This window comes from Oncorhynchus nerka, linkage group LG7, assembly GCF_034236695.1.
Source record: "Oncorhynchus nerka isolate Pitt River linkage group LG7, Oner_Uvic_2.0, whole genome shotgun sequence".
NCBI classification, from domain to species: Eukaryota; Metazoa; Chordata; class Actinopteri; order Salmoniformes; family Salmonidae; genus Oncorhynchus; species Oncorhynchus nerka.
In genome coordinates, this window is record NC_088402.1 from 85,126,586 (window position 1) to 85,146,115 (window position 19,530).

General features: G+C 40.6%; 1 pseudogene; it reads left to right on the top strand.

Annotated features, from left to right (window-relative positions):
- Positions 1–897: 897 nt before the first annotated feature.
- Positions 898–17,840, top strand: LOC115126356 (tumor necrosis factor receptor superfamily member 5-like; annotated as a pseudogene).
- The last annotated feature ends 1,690 nt before the right edge of the window (positions 17,841–19,530 follow it).

Sequence of the window (19,530 nt, forward strand, 5' to 3'; positions counted from 1 at the left end):
CTAGTGAATTCATTCCAGCAGTAGCCTAAATTAATTGACATGTCATTCCATGAGATGGCGTGCAAGTGTAACAGTTACAGCCACACTCAAGGACTTTACTCTGTTCTAGGTTAACCCTGGAGGTGAGATTAAATAGGCAGGTCAGTCTGTTTGGTTGTAGCATTCTGATTGGCGATTACAACAGTATGTCCAGTTGCCGTAAGTGTTTATTATTTGAAATACATGGAGGATGCCCACTTCAAAAATATCCCTTCCAGTTTCAGCTCTCAGGAGTTCCTCCACTTGTGTGTGACATTAGATCTTCTTCTGTGGTGATGGAGCTGCTGCTTTCTCACATTAGATGTTCTTCTGTGGTGTTGGAGCTGCTGCTTTCTCACATTAGATCTTCTTCTGTGGTGTTGGAGCTGCTGCTTATACTCCCCCAGTCTCATATTTAGCTCCCTGTACATCACTGAGAGTAACAGGAGGGATTCTCTTTCCTTTCTGCGGCAGTTCATGTAGAACTTTGAACGGTCATCAATGATTTTCTAAAACAAACAAACATTCAGTATTTTATGCAATGTTCTAAAGCTTCCAAATGTTCATGGGTATATTTCATAGGTAAACTAGCATTACTATGGGAATGGCTGATACAGGGGTATCCGTTCTGGTTATCCCATGTTATTATTTGGAATCTGTCAGAATATAGGGCAAGTTGGGAGGTTATTATGACTCGCTTCGCTTGACTCAACCACTTTCAGGTTCTCTTATTGAAGTTTAGTAGTGGAGCAGGTTGAGAGCTTCACGTTCCTTGGTGTCCACATCACCAACAAACTAACATGGTCCAAGCACACCAAGACAGTCGTGAAGAGGCCAGGACAAAACCTATTCCCCCTCAGGAGACTGAAAAGATTTGGCATGGGTCCTCAGATCCTCAAAAGGTTTTACAGCTGCACCACCAAGAGCATCCTGACGGGTTACATCACTGCCTGCTATGGCAACCGCTCGGCCTCCGACCGCAAGGCACTACAGAGGGTAGTGCGTACGCCCCAGTACATCACTGGGGCCAAGCTTCCTGCCATCCAGGACCTCTATACCAGGCGGTGTCAGAGGAAGGCCCTAAAAATTGTCAAAGACTCCTACCACACTAGTCATAGACTGTTCTCTCTGATACCGCACGGAAAGCGGTACCGGAGCACCAAGTCTAGGTCCAAGAGGCTCCTTAACAGCTTCTACCCCAAGCCATAAGATTCCTGAACAGCTAATCTAATGGTTACCAAACTATTTGCATTGCCCCAAATGGCAGAATACAAACAGATTAGCCATTCTCTCTGCAAGGCAATCAAACAGACAAAGCGTCAGTATCGAGACAAAGGGGAGTTGCAATTCAACGCCTCAAACATGATACATATGTGGCAGGGTCTACAGACAATCATGGACTACAAAAGGAAAACCAGCCGCGTCGCGGACACCGATGTCTTGCTTCCAGAAAAATGATACACCTTCTTTGCCTTCTATGAGGACAATACAGTGCCACTGACACGGCCCGCTACCAAAGCCTGTGGGCTCTCCTGCTCCGTGGCCGACGTGAGTAAGACATTTAAAACGTGTTAACCCTCGCAAGGCTGCCAGCCCAGATGGCATCCCTAGCCGCGTCCTCAGAGCATGCACAGACCAGCTGGCTGGAGTGTTTACGGATATATTCAATTTCTCCCTATCCCAGTCTGCTGTCCCCACATGCTTCAAGATGACCATCATTGTTCCTGTACCTAAGAATGCAAATTTAACTGAACTCAATGACTATCGCCCGTAGCACTCACTTCTGTTATCATGAAGTGCTTTGAGAGACTAGTCAAGGATCATATCACCTCCACCTTACCTGTCACCCTAGACCCACTTCAATTTGCTTACCGCCCCTATAAGTCCACAGACGATATAATCACCATCACACTGCACTATCCCATCTGGACAAGAGGAATACCTACATTATTTAAGAATGCTGTTCATTGAATATAGCTCAGCATTTAACACCATAGTACCCTCCAAGCTCATCAATAATCTTGAGGCCCTGGATCTGAACATCGCCCTGTACAATTGAGTCCTGGACTTCCTGACGGGCCGCCCCCAGGTGGGGAAGGTATGAAACAACATCTCCACTTTGCTGATCCTCAACACCTGAGGCCCGGTGTTGACGGAAGCGTCCCACCTGGCCAACATCCAGTGAAATTGCAGAGCGCGAAATTCAAACTACCGTATTATAAATATTTAACTTTCATAAAATCACAAGTGTATACATCAAAATAAAGCTTAACTTCTTGTTAATCCAGCCGCTGTGTCAGATTTCAAAAAGGCTTTACGGTGAAAGCAAACCACGCGATTATCTGAAGACAGCGCCGGCATACAAACACATGAAAAACATATTTCAACCAGGCAAGTGCGACACGAAAGTCAGAAATAGCGATATAAAAAATGCATTACCTTTGATGATCTTCTTCTGTTGGCACTCCAAAAGGTCCCAGTTACATCACAAATGGTCCTTTTGTTCGATAATGTCCTTCTTTATATCCATAAAAACTCAGTTTAGCTGGCGCGCTTCAGTCAATAATCCACCCAGTTTCCCTCCATCAAAATTAATACAAAACTAATCCCAAACGTTAAACTTTTCCAAACAAGTCAAACAACGTTTATAATCAAACCTTAGGTACCCTAATACGTAAATAAATGATAAAATCGCTATTGTCTTTACCAGAGAAAAATAAGAACGCGCTCTCTTCCCCGCTCTTGGAAACACTACAGCCAAAATGGGAGCCACCAAGAAAAACTACAATTTCTGGACAATTTTTCCTGAAACTCTTTCTAAAGACTGTTGACATCTAGTGGAAGCCCTAGGAACTGCAATATGGGAGGAATTGGCCTTATAATAAAAGTGATAGCCATTGAAAATAGTGGTAGGCTGAATTTTTGGGAGGGAGGATGGTTTGTCCTTGGGGTTTCGCCTGCCATATCAGTTCTGTTATACTCACAGACATAATTTGAACAGTTTTCTAAACTTTAGAGTGTTTTCTATACAAATCTACATATCCTAGCTTCTGGGCCTGAGTAACAAGCAGTTTACTTTGGACACGCGTTTCATCCGGACGTGAAAATACCCCCCTACCCAAGAGAGCACACATCCCTGGGTTGCTCCTCTTTTCAGTTCGATGCAGGTAGCGACTGGAACAAGCTGCAACAAACACTCAAACTGGACAGTTTTATCTCAGTCGCTTAATTCAAAGACTCAATCATGTACACTCTTACTGACAGTTGTGGCTGCTTTGCGTGATGTATTGTTGTCTCTACCTTCTTGCCCTTTGTGCTGTTGTCTGTGTCCAATAATGTTTTTACCATGTCTTGTGCTGCTACCATGTTGTGTTGCTACCATGCTGTTTTGTCATGTGTTGCTGCCTTGCTATGTTGTTGTCTTAGGTCTCTCTTTATGTAGTGTTGTGTTGTGTTTCTTGTTGTGATGTGTTTTTTGTCCTATATTTATAATGTATTTTAGTTTTTTTTTCAATCCCAGGCTCCCGTCCCCGCAGGAGACCTTTTGCCTTTTGGTAGGCTGTCATAGTTAAGAACAAACTTGCCTAGTTAAATTAAGGTTAAATATTTATTTTTAAATGTGACCTATAAAATTTGATTTGAAGTTATCTGATGTTACAGCATTATCATTAGTTCCTCACACTGCCACATGTAGGAGAACTGAAAATAAAGCCATGTTACTGAGAAGTCACATTCACAGTATATTTTAAAAGACTTTAGCTGTACTTGATCGAGGAACAATGGAAACAACTAAGTAGTCATAAAGCAAGTCAAATTTGTCCAAATTTGTCCAAATTTGTCCCTACACTACTGGGATCAAGGCTGGGGTAAGATGAATATGACGTGTTTACGTAGAAATAATCTACTTTACATGTTTCCGCGCTGTAGCCTAACTTTAAGAATGACATACGTATTTTCATATTGATGAATGATTGTGTAATTTCACTACAACAAATAGGCAGGAAAAACTGTACGTTCCGCTGTTCTCTCCCTTTTGTTTTCCATGTCTGTTCTGCCTCATTTATGAACCATGTGAACAATAGACCCCAACACGTTTATGCATTCCATTTGCAGTTATTTTAATTTTGGTGAATGTAATAGGTGGAGTAGAAGTCCAACAACACACAGTATTATTCAGAAACCCATGAAATTACACCATTTATAGAAGAGGTGGGTCTAATGCTGATTGGTTAAAACCGCATTCCAGCAGGTGTCTATTCCAAAGTTACTACAGGCTAAATTTATTATGTTAAAATGCCTATTTACTCTGTTCCATCTGACTGCACAATCCACTGTCTCATCAGCCCAGCCAGGCACTTTATAAGCTTAATCTCCACTATAAAAATCATCTAGACATTATCTCACATTTCTTTTAGACTAACATTTCGTTTTCAACAGCCGAGATTTGTATAAATCTTTCTGCCTCTCCGACATTTGCAACATTGTTTCAATATCCAGCTGTCCCATAGTAATGAACGTGTCGGGTGTGAAAGAAATGTCAATTGAAAAAAGGTCAAACTAAACGAAGTGCAGATAGTTTGCAGTCTTTCCAGCTTCAGTTTGAAGTGATTGTGTTAGCTGTGCTGTTGGCTAGCTCCTCTGAACAACAGTGTCCTGATGAGAGAGCACATAGTGACATTTATTTGGCACATTTTCTATGCCAGGGGAAATCGCGCCTCATTAGCTCATTGTTATGGATGTGTTCAAATAAATGTCACTAGAAAACTGCTAAAACAAATGCAAATGCTGCTACTTTGGTGTTATTCTGGCTACACTTTATGATGTGACACTAAGTTAGCTGTAGTTGGCTAGCTTGCAAGCAAGGGATAAAAACGTTGCCAGCCAGTTTGGTATGAAACATTTAGAACGAATGACTGGATCGCGTCCATAGATACAGAACAAAAAGAACGACTGGGCTGCGTCTTTAGCAACCGAACCAGCCAGCTTGGGTAGCAACCATTAGATTTGTGTCGGGACTATATCTTGTGGAAGGATGAAATAGTTTGAATGAATTTGGGGCGGCAGGGTAGCCTAGTGGTTAGAGTGTTGGACTAGTAACCGGAAGGTTGCAAGTTCAAATTGACAAGGTACAAATCTGTCGTTCTGCCCCTGAACAGGCAGTTAATCCACTGTTCCTAGGCCGTCATTGAAAATAAGAATTTGTTCTTAACTGACCTTTAAATAAAGTTTTTAAAAAATCATCAAAATACATTTTTTTATGAAAACATGTCAATCATTATTTGAATATCGAAGCCGATGTTTGGAGGATATATTGGATATATTGACTTCGCCTTGGACCTAACACCTGTGCCAGTATATCCTCCAAACACCGGCTTCTCGGACATTATCATTTAAATATACATTCTACAGACCCTACTGAGTATTCCCTACAATAATTTTACTGCGGCACATAGAATAGTTTTTGCTCTAAAAGACTATGTATTCCATATACAGTGATTTTAATTGTGGCGAATGTAATGGGAGGAGTTAAAACTTCTTATGGCTGGGGGCAGTATTGAGTAGCTTGAATGAATAAGGTGCCCAGAGTAAACTGCCTGCTACTCAGTCTTGGTTGCTAATATATGCATATTATTAGTATATTTGGATAGTAAACACTCTGAAGTTTATAAAACTGTTTGAATGATGTCTGTGAGTATAACAAAACTCATATGGCAGGCAAAAACCTGAGAAAAAATCCAACCAGGAAGTGGGAAATCTGAGATTGGTCGTTTTTCAACTCAGCCCCTATTGAAGATACAGTGGGATATTGGTCATCTTGCACTTCCTAGTGCTTCCACTAGATGTCAACAGTCTTTGGAACCTTGTTTGATGCTTCTACTGTGAAGTGGGGCTGAATGAGAGGGGAATGAGTCAGAGGTCTGCCAGAATGCCACAAGCTTGTGACACTCGTTCACGTGAGAGCGATCTCTGTTCCATCGCAATTCTACAGACAAAGGAATTCTCCGGGTGGAACATTATTGAAGATTTATGATAAAACATCCTAAAGATTGATTCTATACATTGTTTGAAATGTTTCTACGGACTGTAACGGAACTTTTGGACTTTTTTCTGCTCATGCTTCATGAAGTTGGATTACTGGGCTGAACGCGCTAACAACAAGGAGGAATTTGGACATAAATGATGGACATTATCGAACAAAACAAACATTCATTGTGGAACTAGGATTCCTGGGAGTGCATTCTGATGAAGATCATCAAATGTAAGTGAATATTTATAATGTTATTTCTGACTTCTGTTGACTGCACAATATGGTGGATATATTTTTGGCTTGTTTGGTCTCTGAGCTCCGTACTCAGATTATTGCATGGCTGGCTTTTTCCGTAAAGCTTTTTTGAAATCTGACACAGCGGTTGCATTAACCTGTTAGTCCTATAGGGGCAGTATTTCATTTTTGGATAAAAAGACGTGCCCGTTTTAAGCGCAATATTTTGTCACGAAAAGATGCTCGAATATGCTTGGAATTGATAGTTTTGGAAAGAAGACACTCTCACGTTTCCAGAACTGCAAAGATTTTCACTGTGAGTCCCCTAGAACAAATGCTTCGGGCAAAACCAAGATGTTTGACCGACCAGGAAATGAACAGGATTTCTGAGGCTACGTTTTCCATGATCGCCTTATATGGCTGTGAATGCGACAGGAATGAACGGACACTTTATCTTGTTTCCCCAAGGTCTCTGCAGCATTGTGACGTATTTGTAGGCATATCATTGGAAGATTGACCATAAGAGACTACAATTGCCAAGTGTCCCGCTTGGTGTCTGCGTGGCAATTGGTGCGCAAAAGTCAGGTCCCAGTATTTTTCCATTCGAATCAGAGAACAAAGCTTGCTTCAAGGACTGGGCTTTCAATGGAGAGATATATGCCAAACCACCTTCAGGATTGATTCAAACAACGTTTTCCATGTTTCAGTCGATATTATGGAGTTATTTCGGAAAAAGTTCGACGTGTAGGTGACTGAATTTTCGGTTAGTTTCGGTAGCCAAATGCATAGTAACAAAAGCGGAACGATGTGTCCTACACAATAATCTTTCAGGAAAAACTGGACATCTGCTATGTAACTGAGAGTCTCCTCATTGAAACATCTGAAGTTCTTCAAAGGTAAATTATTTTATTTGATTCCTTGGCTGGTTTTTGTGAATATGTTGCGTGCTAAATGCTAACGCTAAATGCTAAGCTAGCTATCACCACTCTTACACAAATTATTGATTTTCTCTGGTTCAAAAGCATATTTTGAAAATCTGAGACGACAGGATTGTTAAGAAAAGGATAAGCTTGAGAGCAGGCATATTTATTTCATTTCATTTGCGATTTTTAGAAATCGCTAACGTTGCGTTATGGTAATGAGCTTGAGGCTGTAGTAACGATACCGCATGCGGGATGGGGCGGACTATGAGGTTAAGGAGAAGTTTATCTAAAGTTCCATGTATAACACTTGTATTTTCATCAACATTTATAATTAGTATTTCTGTAAATTGAGGTGGCTCTCTGCAAAATCACCGGATGTTTTTGGAACTACTGAACATAATGCGCCAATGTATACTGAGATTTTTAAATATGAACTTTATCGAACTAAACCTACATGTATTGTGTAACATGAAGTCCTCTGAGTGTCATCTGATGAAGATCATCAAAGGTTAGTGATTAATTTTATCTCTATTTCTGCTTTTTGTGACTCCACTCTTTGGCTGGAAAAATGGCTGGGTTTTTCTGTGACTTGTTGGTGACCTAACATAGTCGCTTGTGGTGCTTTCGCTGTAAAGCCTATTTGAAATCGGACACTGTGGTGGGATTAACAACAATATTACCTTTAAAATGGTACAAGACACTTGTATGTTTGAAGAATTTTAATTGTGAGATTTCTGTTGTTTGAATTTGGCGCCCTTGCACTTTCACTGGCTGTTGTCATATCGATCTCGTTAACTGGATCTCAGCCCTAAGAAGTTTTAAAAGCCAACAACACTCCATATTATTCAGAGCCCCATGAAATGACACTATACTGTATATACATTCTACAGACCCTACTGAAGTTTCCCTACAATACTTTTAATGTGGCACCGGGAATAGTTTTTGCTCTAGAACTCGATATGTATTTTTCACAGTGATTTGCTATGGGGGCATTTATTTGACCATGGAACATGTTTTAAAACACAGACTTTGCCTGACTACTTTTTGTTCTTTGCCCTGCTGTGGGAGTAGAACCACAGAACTTCTAAACCCAGAGGCGTAACATCGCAAGATTTCCAGGGAACGCTTGTGAAACAGACCTGACAGACCTGGGGCCTCATTAATATACCATAAGTATTTACATAATAGACTCCAAAACATGCATGCACCAGTTTTCACGCAAAAGTTGCATTTATAAAAACTGAACTTGAAGTGAAAATGTGCTCCTCTTCTCACAAACTTTAGACCATGCCTATGCACAGTTTCTAGTGGTTGACGTATAGCTTTGAAAACAGGCAAGTAGACTAGTACTTTGAAAAATGGGGGATATGATGGACAGGCTTATTAATAACAATAAATAGGTTAATAACAAGATGCAATCATTTGCCGTTAGTGAGAAGAGGAAATCTATTTAATATATCTTTGGTTTTTAAAATAATTAGAAATAAGCATCTATTTCCAAGGCTATTATTTATTTCTGTCACACCCTGATTTGATTTGTTTCACCTGTCTTGTGCTTGTCTCCACCCACCACCAGGTGTCTCCCATTTTCCCCATCCCCATGGTCTCTTTCGCAGATGAGCCCTGCATGGATATCAATAAGCATCAATTACACTAAACATATCTACAGTGCATTATGAAAGTACTCAGACCCCTTCTCTTTTTTCCACATTTTGTTATGTTACAGCCTTATTCTAAAATGTATTAAATAAAAAAATGTCCTCATCAATCTACACACAATAACCCATAATGACAAAGTGGAAAGAGGTTTTTAGAATGTTTTGCAAATGTATTACAAATAAAAACCAGAAATACCTTATTTACGTAAGTATTCAAACCCTTTAATATGAGACTCAAAATTGAGCTCAGGTCCCACAGTTGACAGAGCATGTCAGATCAAAAAATCCGGCCATGAGGTCGAAGGCATTGTCCATAGGGCTCCGAGACAGAATTGTGTCGAGGTACAGATCTGGGGAAGGGTACCAAAAAATGTCTGCAGCATTGAAGGTCCCCAAGAACTCAGTGGCCTCCATCATTCTTAAATGGAAGAACTTTGGATCCACTAAGACTCTTCCTAGAGTTGGCTGTCTGGCCAAACTGCGCAATCGAGGGAGAAGGGCCTTGGTCAGGAAGGTGACTAAGTACCCGATGGTCACCCTGACAGAGCTCCAGAGTTCCTCTGTGGATATGGAAGAACCTTCCAGAAGGACAACCATATCTTCAGTACTGTACCAAATCAGGCCTTCATGGTAGAGTGGCCAGACGGAAGCCACTCCTCAGAAAAAGGCACATGACAGCCCACTTGGAGTTTGCCAGAATGCACCTAAAGGACTCTCAGGCCATGAGAAACAAGATTCTCTGGTCTGATGAAACCAAGATTGAACTCTTTGGCCAAAATACCAAATGTTACATCTGGAGGAAACCTGGCACCATCCTTACGGTGAAGCATGGTTGTGGCAGCATCGTGTAGTGGGGATGTTTTAGTGAGAATTGAAGGAAAGATGAACGGAGAAAAGTACAGGGATCCTTGATGAAAACCTGTTCCACAGCGCTCAGGACCTCAGACTGGGGCAAAGGTTCACCTATCAACAGGACAACAACCCTAAGCACACAGCCAATACAACCCAGGAGTGGCTTAGGGAAAGATTTCTTAATGTCCTTGAGTGACCCAGCCAGAGCCCGGACTTGAACCCGATCTAACATCTCTGGAGAGACCTGAAAATTGCTGTGCAGCGATTCTCCCCATCCAAACTTACAGAGCTTGAGAAGATCTGCAGAGAAGAATGGGATAAATTCTCCAAATACAGGTGTGCCAAGATTGTGTCATACACCCAAGAAGACTCAAGGCTGTAATTGCTGCCAAAGGTGCTTCAACAAAGTACTGAGTAAAGGGTCTGAATACATAGGTCAATGTGTTATCTTTTTTTAATTTTTTTTATATATTTGCAAAAAAATCTAAACCTGGTTTTGCTTTGTCATTATGGGGTATTGTGTGTAGATTGATTTAATCAATTTTAGAATAAGGCTGTAACATAACAAAATGTGAAAAAAGTAATGGAGTCTGAATACTTTCCGAATACACCGTACACATCAATTAAACAATATGTTAAAAGCAAACGCAAAAATCAACCAAACGATTTCATCAAGCATATTGATTTCAACTATCAAGTATTGACCCATCAGTGCAGATGAAAGGGGTGGAGAGAACAGATCCAGATCTGCATTTGAGATACAACAACTAATATAATGTAAAATATAGCAATCAAAACAAAACACAACATTTATAAATAATTGCCTAGGAAAGAGATGCTTATTAGTAATTATTTTAAAATGCAAAGATAAATCAAATAGATTTCCTCTCCTCAAACCTGTTTATTGTTATAAATAAGCCTGTCCATCATCATCATCATCCCCCATTTGCACAGAGCCTAGACTCAAACCAAGACCTCTAAAGGTATAGCAAACACTGCGATGTAATGCTTTAGACAACTGCAACACTCGGGAGGCCCATGGTTGAGGATTTCTATTGGTGAATCAGTTTTAGTCTGTCTTCATCCTGTGCTGTCTTTGGTAGAATGGACTTTGCTCCATGTACAAGGCTATGTCACCACTAGAGGGCAGTATTCTATAATATTTATATTTTATATATCCCTTATTTTACCAGGTATGTTGACAGAGGACACGTTCTCATTAACAGCAACGACCTGGGGAATAGTTACAGGGGAGAGGAGGGGGAAGAATAAGCCCATTGTAAGCCAGGGATGATTAGGTGACCATGATGGTATGAGGGCCAGGATGGGAATTTAGCCAGGACACCGTGGTTACGATAAGTGCCATCTTTAGTGACCACAGAGAGTCAGGACACCCATTTAACGTCCCATCCGAAAGACGGCACCCTACACTGGGAAATGTCCCCAATCACTGCCCTGGGGCTTTGGGATATTTCTTTTAGACCGGAGGAAAGTTTGCCTCCTACTAATCATTTGCCAATATTCAGTTTGATACTTCTCAAAGTTTATAATTAGCTTAAAACTATTTTTTTATGTATTTAAATTCAGCAAGATACCATAATTTACTAATTGAAGGGTGATTATATTTAATTATGATTCAGTTCAATGTTTTTCACATTGATGGTCGTGACTGATAACTCAGGGGTTGGCCAGCCAACATACATTACTATAAAGTATTTATTAACTGGGCAGTGTATACAATATTTAAGCAGAATATAATAGAGCTGTTCTTACTAACTTACAAACAGTAAGTTGAGACCCTGACTGAGTTTTCCAAAAAAAGGGGTTGTTTTTTGAGAAAATTGATCCGAGGGCCTTCATAAGCCTGCCCGCCAGTTGCCCATCCCTGGCCGGCCTAGATGAATAGTGAGAAATATCCAGTTTTTGTCTATTCTGACAGTACCACTGCCTATTGGTCATATGACGATATTAATTATTTTGTCTCAACGCTAATGTTTATTTCTACAGAGACACAAAGGCCTGCAGATGTACATAAAGGCCTACAGATGTACATAAAGGCCTACAGATGTACATAAAGGCCTACAAACACCTATAGAGGTATGTTCATGTGCACCTCCACTGCATTTTATATCATACTCACTGTGGCAAGGAGATAGATGACAGAAATGGTTCCTTTATTTCTATTGACTTGGGGGTTACACTTTTTATGTTTTATTGAGTTGAGGTGTTATTTGTAGGAATCAGACACCGAGGGAACAACGCTGTTTGTGAGAACAAGAACAGGTAAAGGTTCTGTTTACATATGTACAGAATGGTATGCATGAGTTCTCGTGAACTTCAGCCAGATGACAGAATATGTATGATTTAGAACTTTTCATCTTTTAGGAAACTTGACATGTTGTTAATATTAATAGATTCATGCCCCTATGACATTCTTTACAACAATCCAGTCTGAGGTTGATTGGCCTGAGACGTAGTAGGGTCCATTTTCTGTCCACTTCATGGTAAATGTGATCTAGACTCCATTTTTAAATAAAAGTTAGGTGCTGCCACATAAAATCTTCCAATACTGGGGACGAAGATGTAAACCTTAGAAGGAGCCAGGTCTGTTCTGTCCAGGGTAAGGTCAGGTGGCCTTCATTTTAATCGTCAGTCCAAGTCATTCGAGCATAACTGGAACGAACTAAAGGAGTTTTGTATGACACTGTACCTGGTCTTTGAATGATGGTGCAGGATACAATTGCATTTTTGGAGCAATTATCCTTAAACTGCGGAAACCTACAGATGGTCCCATAACATCCCCATGGAACTAGTGCTTCTGATAATGGTGTACTGTAGATTATGTTGATACAAGCTGTGCAAAGGACCTTTGAATAACATGGCCTGGACACTGGTTTGGAAAGAATGGACTTGTTGTGCGACCATGGATTTGTATAATCCCCGTTCCCCACAAAGGTAATGGTGCAGAGTGAAGGCTATGTCCTGTGTGTGACCCTGATGCATCCCAAAAGGACTGCAATTAATAATCCACAATTCATTACTTTTCTTACAGTCCTCCATGATTGTATAGTTCATTTGCTTTTGATGCATATTTTGCACATATTGTATTATACAGTGTTTAGCAGATTATTCATGTAATAAAGATTTGCATTGGTCAGGGGTTGCGCTTGTTTCACCAGCCATCAGTGCTCAGTCTCTCTGATGTATGTTTATTTCTGTGTAAATATGGTGACAATCCATTGTCCCCTCGTGGGATTAACCCTCGCAAGGCTGCAGGCCCAGACGGCATCCCCAGCCGCGCCCTCAGAGCATGCGCAGACCAGCTGGCCGGTGTGTTTACGGACATATTCAATCAATCCCTATACCAGTCTGCTGTTCCCACATGCTTCAAGAGGGCCAACATTGTTCCTGTTCCCAAGAAAGCTAAGGTAACTGAGCTAAACGACTACCGCCCCGTAGCACTCACTTCCGTCATCATGAAGTGCTTTGAGAGACTAGTCAAGGACCATATCACCTCCACCCTACCTGACACCCTAGACCCACTCCAATTTGCTTACCGCCCAAATAGGTCCACAGACGATGCAATCTCAACCACACTGCACACTGCCCTAACCCACCTGGACAAGAGGAATACCTATGTGAGAATGCTGTTCATCGACTACAGCTCGGCATTCAACACCATAGTACCCTCCAAGCTCGTCATCAAGCTCGAGACCCTGGGTCTCGACCCCGCCCTGTGCAACTGGGTACTGGACTTCCTGACGGGCCGCCCCAGGTGGTGAAGGTAGGCAACAACATCTCCTCCCCGCTGATCCTCAACACGGGGCCCCACAAGGTGCGTTCTGAGCCCTCTCCTGTACTCCCTGTTCACCCACGACTGCGTGGCCATGCACGCCTCAACTCAATCATCAAGTTTGCGGACGACACAACAGTGGTAGGCTTGATTACCAACAACGACGAGACGGCCTACAGGGAGGAGGTGAGGGCCCTCGGAGTGTGGTGTCAGGAAAATAACCTCACACTCAACGTCAACAAAACTAAGGAGATGATTGTGGACTTCAGGAAACAGCAGAGGGAACACCCCCTATCCACATCGATGGATCAGTAGTGGAGAGGGTAGCAAGTTTTAAGTTCCTCGGCATACACATCACAGACAAACTGAATTGGTCCACTCACACTGACAGCGTCGTGAAGAAGCGCAGCAGCGCCTCTTCAACCTCAGGAGGCTGAAGAAATTCGGCTTGTCACCAAAAGCACTCACAAACTTCTACAGATGCACAATCGAGAGCATCCTGTCGGGCTGTATCACCGCCTGGTACGGCAACTGCTCCGCCCTCAACCGTAAGGCTCTCAGAGGGTAGTGAGGTCTGCACAACGCATCACCGGGGCAAACTACCTGCCCTCCAGGACACCTACACCACCCGATGTTACAGGAAGGCCATAAAGATCATCAAGGACATCAACCACCCGAACCACTGCCTGTTCACCCCGCTATCATCCAGAAGGCGAGGTCAGTACAGGTGCATCAAAGCTGGGACCGAGAGACTGAAAAACAGCTTCTATCTCAAGGCCATCAGACTGTTAAACAGCCACCACTAACATTGAGTGGCTGCTGCCAACACACTGTCATTGACACTGACCCAACTCCAGCCACTTTAATAATGGGAATTGATGGGAAATGATGTAAATATATCACTAGCCACTTTAAACAATGCTACCTTATATAATGTTACTTACCCTACATTATTCATCTCATATGCATATGTATATACTGTACTCTAGATCATCGACTGCATTCTTATGTCACTAGCCACTTTAACTATGCCACTTTGTTTACTTTGTCTACATACTCATCTCATATGTATATACTGTACTCGATACCATCTACTGTATGCTGCTCTGTACCATCACTCATTCATATATCCTTATGTACATATTCCTTATCCCCTTACACTGTGTATAAGACAGTAGTTTTGGAATTGTTAGTTAGATTACTTGTTGGTTATCACTGCATTGTCGGAACTAGAAGCACAAAGCATTTCGCTACACTCGCATTAACATCTGCTAACCATGTGTATGTGACAAATAAAATGTGATTTGATTTGTGATTTGATTTAGAGGATCTGCAGTAAAATGCTATGTTCAAGTGTTCCAATGACCTTACACTGTAAAAATGTATTAAAGCTAAATGTGAACTGCAAGGGTGTGAGTGGGCCAGTTAAGTTTATTTGTATAATGTACCTCCTAATATTTCAGACCTATTACAGACCAAATTCAATGGTCTCCAGTCATACTTCTTGGAAGAAAATATGCATTTTCTAAGAATTTGAACGGAGCCAATATGACGTTTGTGAACTCACCCTGCTTGCTATACTAGCTTAACAAGAGGCACAGATAAGTATTTAAAAGTATATGTGACATATAATAATATATATAGACATAATAGTTGGCTCGTATCAGTATTAATGTATCGTCACAATGTTCTGATGTCTTTATCAAGTGAGAATGATATGCCTTTCGTCTATACAGTATTTCCTCATTGGTAAATTAGCTAGCTGGTATGGGTGGGTATAATTTGCTATTACGTTTTGGCTAAATATTCAGAGTTACTTTGTGAATAGACTAGTGTACTCATCTGATGTTGTGGTTAATGTATTTCTGGCAGCATTCTCTAATACTTATTTGCCTATTTCGGTTTCATACTATCTTAAAACCTGTTAAAGATAGGGCTGACTACTGCCCCCTTTGGAGGAATTGCGTGCCCATAGTAAACAGAAAAAAAATCTGTCCAAAATTGCTAATATATGCATATAATAATTAAAATTAAAGGTTCTAAAACCGTTCAAATTATGTCTGTATGTAAAGCAGAACTCTCAGGGCAGCCATTCTCCCAAACTCTCTCTTGTCATCATAAAAGTTGGCCCAACTTTGACATCATCGCCCCCACCCTTCCCAAGCACCTACAGACCTGGGAACAGTTTGTATGTCTTCAGCGCGATGTCTGCTTTCAATGGGGCTTGCCATTGTGAGAATCGCGCGACCACGAGACTTTTGGCGGGCTGAAACCTCCGGGTCACGCGAAAAAATAAGTACTCTCATGCACGCGGACGCTCCAGTGCTCTCTTTCTTCCAGGATTGACCAAACGATGTGGGTGTTTCTGTTCGTGCTAAGGATTGTTTTCCACGTTTATAACATGCTTTAGCTTGATTCTGCACTTAGTTTGACCAGTTTAGTCGACATATAATATGTAATTTTGAAGTTTTGGTGCGCATCCACAAGAATTTTGGCTGCATTTCGACCGGAATTTGTCGCGTTTGATAACCTAAAGACACAGACTTCAAAACCAAACGATGCTTTTGGTAAGTATAACCCCTTCCAGGTCTTCTGATGGAAGAACATCAAAGGTAAGGGAATATTTATGTGGTAAATTTGGTTTTCTGTGGACTCCAAGATAGAGGAGCCATAATGCTAATTTCTGAGCACCGTCTCATATTATAGCCTAGTGAACGAATTCTGTAACGTTAAAAATAAATGTAACACAGCGGTTGGATTAGGAAGAGGTGTATCTTTCTATCTATGTGTAGAACATGTATATTTAGTTAAAGTTTATGATGTGTATTGCTTGTTAGCTCCGTCAGATAACGTCTGCTATCATCATTTCTCCGGACATTTTAGTAGCATTTTTTGAACATGCCGTCATTGTAAACAGAGATTTATGGATATAAATTGCATATTATTGAAAAAAACATAAATGTACTGTGTAACATGTCCTATTACTGTCATCTGATGAAGATTTCAAAAGGTTAGTGAATTATTTTTCTTTTAATCCTGCGTTTGTTGATTGCATATTTTGTTCAACTTGGCTATGCAAATTAGCTGTGTCTTCGGTGGTTGTTTGACATAAATATGTGCTATGTTTTCGTCGTAAAACATTTTAGAAATCTGACTCGCTGGGTAGATGAACAAGGTGTTTATCTTTCATTTGAGCTATTGGACTTGTTAATGTGTGGAGGTTAAATATTTCTAAGAATATTTTTTTGCGTTCCATGCACCACGTTCCAGCTGAACGTGGGAGGGTTCGTTCCTAAATGGGAACACTAACCCGTCAACAGGTTAATACTGTTTTTTTTTTACTAATTCATCATGGTATCATAATTTACTAACTGAACAGATTATATTTACATGTACTAAAATACATTAAGTCTACAGGCCAGCTCATTTCGATACTTCAAAACTCCTAAAAAAGTCACAAATCCAGTTGGTGAGGATTGAGGAACCATGGCACAGTTTAAAAGCTTGATATGGACTGTAAGTGAAACATTTCTGATTTACAACAGGCTTTACATTTAGCTTCAGATACCAAGTGATGTGTTTTCTCTCTAGGTTTGGGTTTGAAGGTAAAGCAGCCATGTAGACCTTCATCAGACACTGTCTGTGGGACACTGGAGGGGTTCTACTGTCTAGACCCAACTAAGGATGGTTGTAGAGCAGCCCAGAGACACAGCAGCTGTAAACCTGGTCAATACATCAGTCACACAGGTTGGTCTTCATGCAAATCTTCCATTGACATTAGTACATGATTTATGCAACCTTGAGTTAAGCACATCTGAAGGATAGGATCCTTAATGAGTTTCACCCTGTTTTGGTGCAGGAACAACATCTACAGATACTGTGTGTTCTGACTGTACTGGTGACACCTATTCAAATGGATCATTTACATGCTGCCAGACACACACACAGTAAGTGTGGCTCATGTATAATTTCCATCAAAATATAAACTAAATACGACAATAAAATGCTCACTGATATATAAACTGAAAGTTGGATGACAAACTTGTTGATTGCCAGTTTCTCTTATCATAGATGTGATATCTTGAAGCTTCAGCAAATTAAACCTGGAACTCATTGGTCCGACTCTGAATGCGGACCACAGACCTCCCTTTCCATGGCTGAAATAATATCTGCTGTGGTGGTGGTGATGGTGGTGGTGGTGGTGTTACTAGCTGTGATAGCAGCAGTGACGACAGTAGCTATTAAAAGAAAAAGAAAAGATCTTGTATCTTGAGTTTATTTTTGGGAATTGTACAGTTTCATTTATTGTTTTAATTGTCTAGATGAACAAATGAGAAATATCCATCACTAAATCAAATCACATTTTATTTGTCACTTACAAATACAACGGATGTAGACTTTACCGTGAAATGCTTGCTAACAAGCTCTTCCAAACGATGCAGTTAAAAAATAAATACAAAATAGTTACATGAGCATTCAAATAAAATACACTAGAATGCAGCTATATACAGTGAGCACCAGTACAGTTCCTGTGTGGCTCAGTTGGTAGAGCATGGTGCTTGCACTGCCAGGGTTGTGGGTTCAATTCCCATGGAGGAACAGTATGAAAAATGCATGCACTCACTACTGTAAGTAGCTCTGGAAAAAGGGTCTGCTAAATTAATAAAATAAATACTAGAGCACACAGATGAATAAAATTCAATATACAATGCTATGAAAATCATGACCATTCAGTGTATGTTATCGAATTGTTTCTCTATGTTAATTATTGTACCTATCCAGAGAGGACTTTTCCAGAGACACAAAGCCCTACAGATGTATGTAAATTAATAATCCCCCAATACCCACTTTATACAGCAGTATTCTCTATCATACTCAGTGTGGTAAGGAGATGGCTGACAGTTATGTCTATTACCTCAAGGGTTGCACTTTTTAAAGTTTTATTGAGTTGAGGTTTCCTTTTACTAGGTATCAGACACAGAGGGACCGTCAATGCTGTTTGTGGGAACAAGAACAGGTAACCTTTAACTTATCAGAATGGTATGCTTAAGTTCATGCATTTCAGCCAGATTTGAACAAAAAATATTTCTGATTTATTACATATTATCGTGAACTTGACTTCTTATGAATATTATGCTTATCAGATTCAAACCTTCAGGACATTCATCAGAACAATCCAGTATAATATGTGGTTCATTGGCTTGAAAACTAGACTAGGCAGTAGGGCTGAATTTCTGTCCACTACATGGTAAACGTGATCTAGACTCCAGGCTGGCACAATTGTTTTGTGTTGTACAGATGAAAAAGGCCTTGACCTTAATAGACAGCCTGTCTTCCAAAACTGGGGATGAAGGAAACATTAGTAGGAGCCAGGTCTGTTCCTCCCGGGGAAAGGTCAGGTGTGTCCATTGTCATGACGTTGGCCTAATGGGGGAGGTTTATGACCCGTTTCATCTCTCTACTCTATAGAGTTGACTCTGGAAAAGTCCTTTGTTAACATAGAGATTCTGGGGACATCAAAAGATGGGAAACGGAACCATATTTCGGTAATCCAACCAGTTGAAAATATGCGTTGGTACTTAATGAATATGATGCCAGTTCAGTTCGCGTCTAAGACATGATAAACTGTATCTTGGAAAGTTGACACATTCTAGTTATCAGATTTACATGGAATTGTTGTGAAATTTAAATGTTTAAATATTAAACAATTTGTGAAGAGATTAAATGTCATTTTTAGCTTCCTCTCTGGGATAGGGGGCAGTATTTTCACATCCAGATGAAAAGCATGCCCAAAGTAAACTGCCTGCCACTCAGGCCCAGAAGCTAGGATATGCATCTCATTAGTAGATTTGGATAAGAAACACTCTGCAGTTTCTAACACTGTTTGAATAATGTATGTGAGTATAACAGAACTGATTTAGCAGGAAAAACCCCGAGCACAATCCATCCAGGGGAGAAAAAAAATTGGAGGTCAATCTGTTTTCTATTAGTTTTCTATGGCAAGCCCGTTTTAATAGAAATATG